Source organism: Elephantulus edwardii, unplaced genomic scaffold (assembly GCF_000299155.1).
Source record: "Elephantulus edwardii isolate Elephantulus edwardi_28Jun2011 unplaced genomic scaffold, EleEdw1.0 scaffold00048, whole genome shotgun sequence".
NCBI classification, from domain to species: Eukaryota; Metazoa; Chordata; class Mammalia; order Macroscelidea; family Macroscelididae; genus Elephantulus; species Elephantulus edwardii.
The window spans coordinates 10707329-10715061 of NW_006399798.1; positions in this window are offsets into that span (position 1 = coordinate 10707329).

Genomic DNA, 7733 nt, shown 5'->3' on the forward strand with positions numbered 1-7733 from the left:
AAGGCCCTCTATGAGGTGGATTGATTCAGTGACTGGGGTAATCGGGATGGGAGTGTCAGAGACAGTGTGATTGGCACAGGACAAAGCAGAGTTTAGGGCTGTTGTACATAGGGTCGCTATGAGTCGCAAGTGACTCGACGGCACATAACAACAAGAAGCCACAAGTGCCTTCAAGTGAAATCAGACTCATAGTGACCCCCTGCATTTGCTGAAGGAGTGAAAGGCCATGTGTCCTTCTGATAAAGTCCTGAGTGGGTCTCAACTGCTAGTCTTTCTTCTGGTCAGCAACCCTACGCTTAATCACCGGGCCACTAGTTCTTCAAACACTTGCTTTTACCTAAAACCCTGAAATAGGTTCTGTTAAGATTCCAGATAGATTACTCTGTGGGGCTCACACTGTCCTGTCACTCTCCCCTGTGTCCCTGTCAAGTGCTCAGCCTGGGTTTGTGAATGGGAAGTGTTGGGAGGAAGGAGCGATGTTATTGTGCTTGTCCAGTATATCAATGTGTTGTCAAATCCTAGTTTATCCCGATTCACTGAGATCTGAACATTGCGTTGCCATTTTCATTGACTGCTTAACTCCTTCCATAAAGAGGACAGCAAAACCTGACTCCCTGCCGTTAAGTCCCAGTGACTCCTAAGGACCCTACAGTCAGAATCGCACACCCTGTAGTGTTTCCAAGGCTGTAATCTTTGTGGAAGCAGACTGCCACATCTTCCTCCTGTCAAATGGATGCAAAGGTTTGAACCCACTGACCACAAGGGTAGAAGCCAAGTGCTTTAACCCCTCCACTGCCCAGTGCCTTCTGCCCATAAAGATGACAGTTTGGGAACCTGATGGGCAGCCTGACTCTGTCCTACAGGGTTACAATGATTCAGGACCAACGGGGCGGCCAGGAGTTTGAATTTTTGGTTATTGATGGTGGTGGGGCTGTGTAAAAACAAACGACCTTGATGAATCACAGAAACAGCCTTGTACATGAAACAGCTTCCAGCCTCCCAGCGCTCAGTGGCTCTAATCTCAGTCGAATGTGCAGTGTTTATTTTTCCAAGAGCGGGGCCTTCGATGACTCATGGCACTCAGATGCTACTTACTAATGGACGCTTGTCCAAGTCAAGAATGTGACACACGGCTAGACACACAGCTTAACAATCACAAACAACAGCACAGCTAATGGGGGGTGAAGCTCCGGTGACATGTGCCACACCAAAGGGCCGACGCCTCCTGCTGCCCCCGGGGCTCCGGGCTGTAGAGTCATGATAAAACATTGCCATTTGTTGGCATCCTGTGTAAGCAGGCTTGGAGGTACATAACCCCGGTGTTTTTCCAGACTGCCTCTCGCATTTCTCCTGGGAGAGGATGTGTGTAAAGCACTGGGCTGGAGCAGCATGGCAGCCTGACTTTATGGAGGAGAAAAAGAACAACATCCCCAGAGTTCACCTCTCAGAGAAAAGACACGGGTCCAGGGCCTGACCTCCAGGAGCAGCAGCCAGTCAGCCCCACCAAGCTTCCTGACACTCCCCTACTCAGATCATAGGATTCTTCTACAGATACGTGCTCGAATTATTGTTGGGAAAATGCATTTCCCCTCAAAATGTGTTTGGGGGATTTTCAATCTCTTGATACGTGTTGGCCGTAACGCATCGTGACTGTATCTACGTACAGCAGAACCAAACCGCCTAATCCTGTCATCTTCCAAATCTAAGCATCAATCCATTTCATGACGGTCTTCCGTTCTTTCCCTGACCTTCCACTTTTTCAAGCATGATGTTCTTTCTCAGGGATTGGCCCATCCTCTCAGTTTTGATCTAGCAGGACCTATCATTAGCCTTTATTTTACGTCAGAGAATTAGGGATAGGAATATTGAAGTAGAGAAAATGAAAAAGGAAAAATACATGTTATAGGTGAGTCTGTAAATTCTAATAATCTGAAACACCGTCTATTGTAAACACCCAGAGAGTTTGGGAGAAAATATCTTCTATATTTTTAGCTGAGCTAAAAAGAAAAGGAAAAGAAAATAACTCTAGCTGATAAGAAGCTAGGCTGCGATGCCAGAGAAAAGCGCATGGTTCGAATCCACCAGCTGCTTTGTGGGAGAAGGCTGGGCAATGCCCTCCCATGCATTCACCTTCCCTGATAACCCACTGAATGGTCAGCTATGGGGCAGGTCTGACTCAGTGCCATCCAACAACGACAGCAGAAATAAGAGGAAAACTGAGAGCAGGGAACAATCATGAGATTTTCTGAAATCCTCAGAAATTTTTCATGATCAAAACCCAAAAATTAAAACTTGAGTTCTAAAGCCAGCTGTGGAAGAACATATCACAAAAACGTGAGACAGGGGTACCTGTGTGAGGTTGGGGGCCTCAGAGGATAATGGCTTCATGGGGAGGGGAGGGGAGCAGAGGGGAGGAATCCTTATAGCATCCCACCATCCATTCCCACTGAGACTCACAGAGACTTGAAAGGACGAGCAGAACTGCTTACAGGTTTCTGAAGCTGCCGATGTTCACAGAGGCAGACTGTCCCATCTTGCTCCCTTAAAGTGCTCAGTGGATTCAAATTGTGACTGTTTATCTAGCAGACAAATGATTTTTACAATTTTTTTCAAGTTCTCATTCTGTTTCTTATGATCATTCCCAAAATTGTGTCTTATATAAAGTCACCATTGATTAATGACCACTATTACTCCCATCTTTTCAGATCCCTATTAGATCTTCCCTGATCCCTCCACCTTCTCCCACTATCCACCAAACTCTGAGATCCTATGATTTTCCCCCCTCTCCTCTTCCTTCTTTGGATAGCTATACACTATTCATTTTACTATTTTACTAGTTAACCTTCTTCTGTTTTTATACAATAATGGTCATATGCAATATCTGTCCTCACGAGCCTAAGTTAGTTAGCTCAGCATAATGTTCTCTACCCTACGTCATGTCACATGAGTGCTGCATAGTGTTCCACCGTGTAAATGTACTTCAATTTCTCAATCCAGTTGTTTGTCGATGGACATTTGGGCTGTTTCCATGGTCTTGTGATTGTGAATAATGCTGCTAAGAACATTTGTATTTCAGTTCTTTCCCTCAGGTTATATTCCTACAGAGGATTTGCTGGCTCGTATGGAATCTCTATATTCAGCTTTTTTTTTATGAAATGCCAAACTGCCTTGCAGAGTGGTTGTACCATTTTACAATCCCACAAACAGTGTGTGACAATTCCAATCTCCGCATATTCTCTCCAACATTATTTATTGCTCACTGTCATGTTAAACTTTCACTGTCACCGGAGTGAGGTAGTATCTTGCTGTGACTTTTTATTTGCATCTCTCTTACCGCCAGTGATTTTGAGCATTTCTTCATGTGTCTGTTGGCCATCTGAATGTCTTCCTCTGGAGAAAGTCTTTCAAAATCATTTGCCCACTTCATAATTGGGTTACAAGTTGGTTGGGGGTTTTTTTTTGGGGGGGGGTTGTTTTGCTTTCTTTTTGTTATTGGGCTTTTTTTTTCTTTTTGTAGAGGCTCCGTAGGATCCTGTAAGCTGTCATGAAGAGACCCTAGTCTGAGATGTCATTCTCAAATACGTTTTCTAGTGGATAGGTTTTCTTTTCATGCTATTGGGAAAAGTTTTTTATGCACACAGGAACTTAATATTTAGAAGGTCCCATTTCTTGATGTAATGTCTCCTGATGTTGTGCACTTCTGGCTGTATTTGCTAGCCTATTTATAACACAGATTAGGCCTTCTAAGTTTGGTCCTATCTCCAATACATTCTTTAACCACTCTGACTCCAGGAATTTTTTTCTTTCACTACAGAGAGACTGTATAAATGCTCATGTCTCCTTCTCAGAGCAAATAAGAAACAATTTATAGCTGTTTCTCCCTCAGAGCAGCTTGTGGTTTAGAACTGCCTTTCTTTGGGCTCGCAGTGCAACTCTTTATCTGCTAAGGCTCCAGAGATATGGGTGGGAAAAGAAATGAAATGAAACCAGACATCCCAAGAATCTCATTATTTTGAAATCTGCTACCATGCTCCCTATGGGAGTTCCACTGTTAACCCAAAAGTGACATCTCTCGGGTAGTAAGAATCCATCAATAGTTCCTTGGAAGAAAGATGGGTGATCTCCCATGTCTCTGAAAACCTGTCACAAGGCCAGCTGTGAGTCATTTTCTATTTGAGGACAGTGAATTAGTGAGTGTAGGTGTGAGTGGGTGAATGTTGCTAGTGTTGTTGTTGTCGTCAAGTGCCGATGAGTTTAGCATGACTCATAGCAACCCTATGAACAGAAGATCTGAATTCTGTTCTATCCTGTGCCATCCTCACACTTCCTGACACACAAGAGATCATTGCAGCAGTCACAGTATCAATTCAGCTGATTGAGGGTCTTCCTCTCCTTCACTGACCCTTCACCCTTCTCAACATCATGTCCCTCTCCAAGGAACAGCTCCTCCTAGCAACATATCAGTGTGAGGCGAAGCCTCGTCATTCTTGCCTCCAAAAAGCACTCTGGCTTCACCCTCTCTAAAACCTATCTGTTCATTCTCTTGACCGTCCATGGGATGTTTTGTCCTTTCCCCCAACACCACAGCTCAAAGGCATCAATTCTTTTTCTGTCATCTTTATTCATTGCCCAGGTCTCAGATGCATAGCTAGTAATCTAAAAGACTACGGCCTGAATCAGATGCACCTTAGTCCTCAAAATGACATGACTACTCCTCAATAATTTGGAAAGGTCCCTAACTGCAGACTTTTCCAGTGTGGTCCATCTAATAATTTCCTGACTGTTTATATCAACAGTGTTATTTGTGGATTTAAGCAAGATGAAGCTGTTGACAGTTTCAATCTCCATCCATCATGACTCTATCTATTGGTCCAGTGATAAGAATCATCGTTTTCTTGCGAGTGAATGAGTGAGTTTAAATTTCAGGAAAACATAAACTCAAATATTCTACAAAGAAAAAAAAGCCCCAGTATTAAGGTCGGTGGTTACTGGTATTGTATTTCTGTGGTCTGTCCCAGAAGCAATCTTTAAAACGTTTTAAAGTAAGTTTTCTTCAACAATATATGCTTGCATTGTACATTTACACTGTGTGTGTGTGTGTGTGTCTGTAAAAGAGAGAAGAGAAGAGAAGAGAAGAGAAGAGAAGAGAAGAGAAGAGAAGAGAAGAGAAGAGAAGAGAAGAGAAGAGGAGAACAGAAGAGAAGAGAAGGAGGGGGGAGAGAGATCTCAAAGCCCATATAAGAAAAACTGTCAGCCTTTAGGAAAACAAAATCTACATGAGCAATGTTAAAAGAATTAATGGCTCAAAACTCTCTTGAATAAAGGGACCTATGTTCCTCTGGATAAAAATAAAACCCCAAACAAAAAACCACCCAACTCCTCAAGTTCAACGATGTAAGGATGTAAGTGAAAGTTAATCTATTTCAAGGCTTAGTAGTCAATCCATAACAACAGAGACAAACAGAAATCTTCAAAGCACTCTTAGAGGAAGGAAAACCACATACACATGAACAACAATTAAAAGCCACACAACTTGTGGGCAAAGTTCAAAGGTGCAGATTTGAGTAATCTCTCTAGATTTCCAGTGCTGTGTATAGTAACCCATTATTTGGTTGTTTACAAGAAATATAAACCCTGGCTGATAATTTGATTCTCTCAATTCTATTCACTTTACTTGTTTCAGTCCAGGTCAAGGCACTGAATTATATCCATTCTCAAAATTCGCTTTTATGTAGTAAGGAATCTTCATGGCATAGTGTGTTGGGAGTTAGGCTGCTAAACAGAAGATTTGCAGTTCAAGTCCACCTGCATCCTTTCGTAAAGAATTATAGCCTCAGAAAATGGGCGTGTCTGTGGGGTGTCACCATGATTCAGAGTCAACTCCACAGTAGGATTTTGTTTTGTTTTACAAATATGTGTATGTGTAGCAACATGTGAATTATCACCAGTGAAACAACCCTCATTGTCAACAAGTTGGAACCAACTCACAGCTGACCCACCAGAGGGTTTCCAGAGGTTGTAAATTACAAGGGAGAAGATTGCCCACCTTTCTTTCTCTGAGCAGCTGGTGGATTCAAACCAGCCACCTTTGCGCTGGCTAACCTAACTCCCCATCCAGTAGGCTACTGCCTCAAAGTAAACAGATACCAACAAAAATATGAATAAGTATTTATAGTCCTAAAGCACAGTTTTAAAGTAAACTAAACAAAGAAATGATTTTTATTCTTCTGCTTTAGGAAGTCTTGCCATCCTTAGAACCTTATTATCTCTGACAGTCACCTCTTGGCGAAACCAGTTTACCTCAAGGCAGCACTTCCTTTTTTCTTCTTCTTGATTCATGGTATGACCAACGATGATTACTTTTATAAAACATAATGCATGATAATAATTGTATGGAACACAATGTGAATGAAGAACAGTGTGAAAGACAATGCATATCAACCCAACTGAAAAAAGAGAAGGAAAAGATAACTCATGCATGAACAACAGAAAGGAATTTTTAAAATGCCTTTTGAGAATCTTTGCTTTCTCTTTCTTTCTTACAAGTTTGTATAAATTGTTTCACACTATTCTTTCACATTGTATTTCATGTAATCATTCCCATTCATTATCTTTTATAAAATTAATCACCGTTGACTATGTCCTTCTTACCCTGTCTTTTCAGGTCCCAACCAGATTGTTCCTATTTCTTTTACCCCCTTCCTCCACCCACCAAACTGTTCAAAGTCTCAACCCATCCTCACCCCGCTGCTCCCCCCACATCCTGCCTGGAGCTCTCGCACATGTTTTACTAGTTATCCTATTAAATTTACAGTAATTCTCTTATGCAGTATTTGTCCTTATGAAATGGAATTAGTTCACTCAGCTTAATGCTTTCCAGCCTCTCCCAAGTCATATAGTGTTTTTTTTTAAATAACTTCTCCTGAGAGCTACATAGTATTCCATTGTGTGAATGCGCCATAATTTCTCAATCCATTCAGTTGTGGTTGGACAGTTGGACCCTTTCCATGTTCTTGTGATGGTGAATAACTCTTTCTCTTCTCCCCTCTTCTCCCCTCTCCTTCTCTCCCCTTCCCTCCCCTTGTCTCTCCACCTGCCCTCCCCTCCCCTCTCCTCTCCTCTCCTCTCCTCCCCTCCCCTCCCCTCCCCTCTCCTCTCTCTCCTCTCCTGTCTCTCCTCTCCTCTCCTCTCCTCTCTCCAAAGGAGAACTGAATCATAGCTGACCCTGTAGTGGGTTTTTAGTGACTGTAAATCACACAGAAGGGTATTGTCCATCTTTCTTTCTGAGAACTACTAGTTCTTTCAAACTTCCAGAGCAGTACCACTTTTTTGGGTTAGCGGGGAAACTCCCTACAGACTACAGCAACCAGTGAGTGCCCCTTCTCATGCTGGGTACTGTCTCATTTGTCCTTGACATTTTCCTGTAGCCTAGATTAGGAGCAGATAGCACTGCTAATGCACGAGAGTTTAGTGAAAAGACAATCTCAGATAAGTTGCAGTCGTTCTCACATAAACTAGCTAATTTGGCGGGTGAGTTCTGATCCAGATTCTAACTGGATTTTCCCCTAAGTTTTCCTTTTCCATTAAATAATTGTCCCATCTGCTGGAGAAGGAGGAGCAATCTCCTCCTGTACCAGTCAGATCTGATTTGATGGTGGTGGTGGTGGTGTTGTTATGTGCCATCGAGTCACTTGCAACTCATAGCGACCCTATGTACAAGAGCTCTATATGCT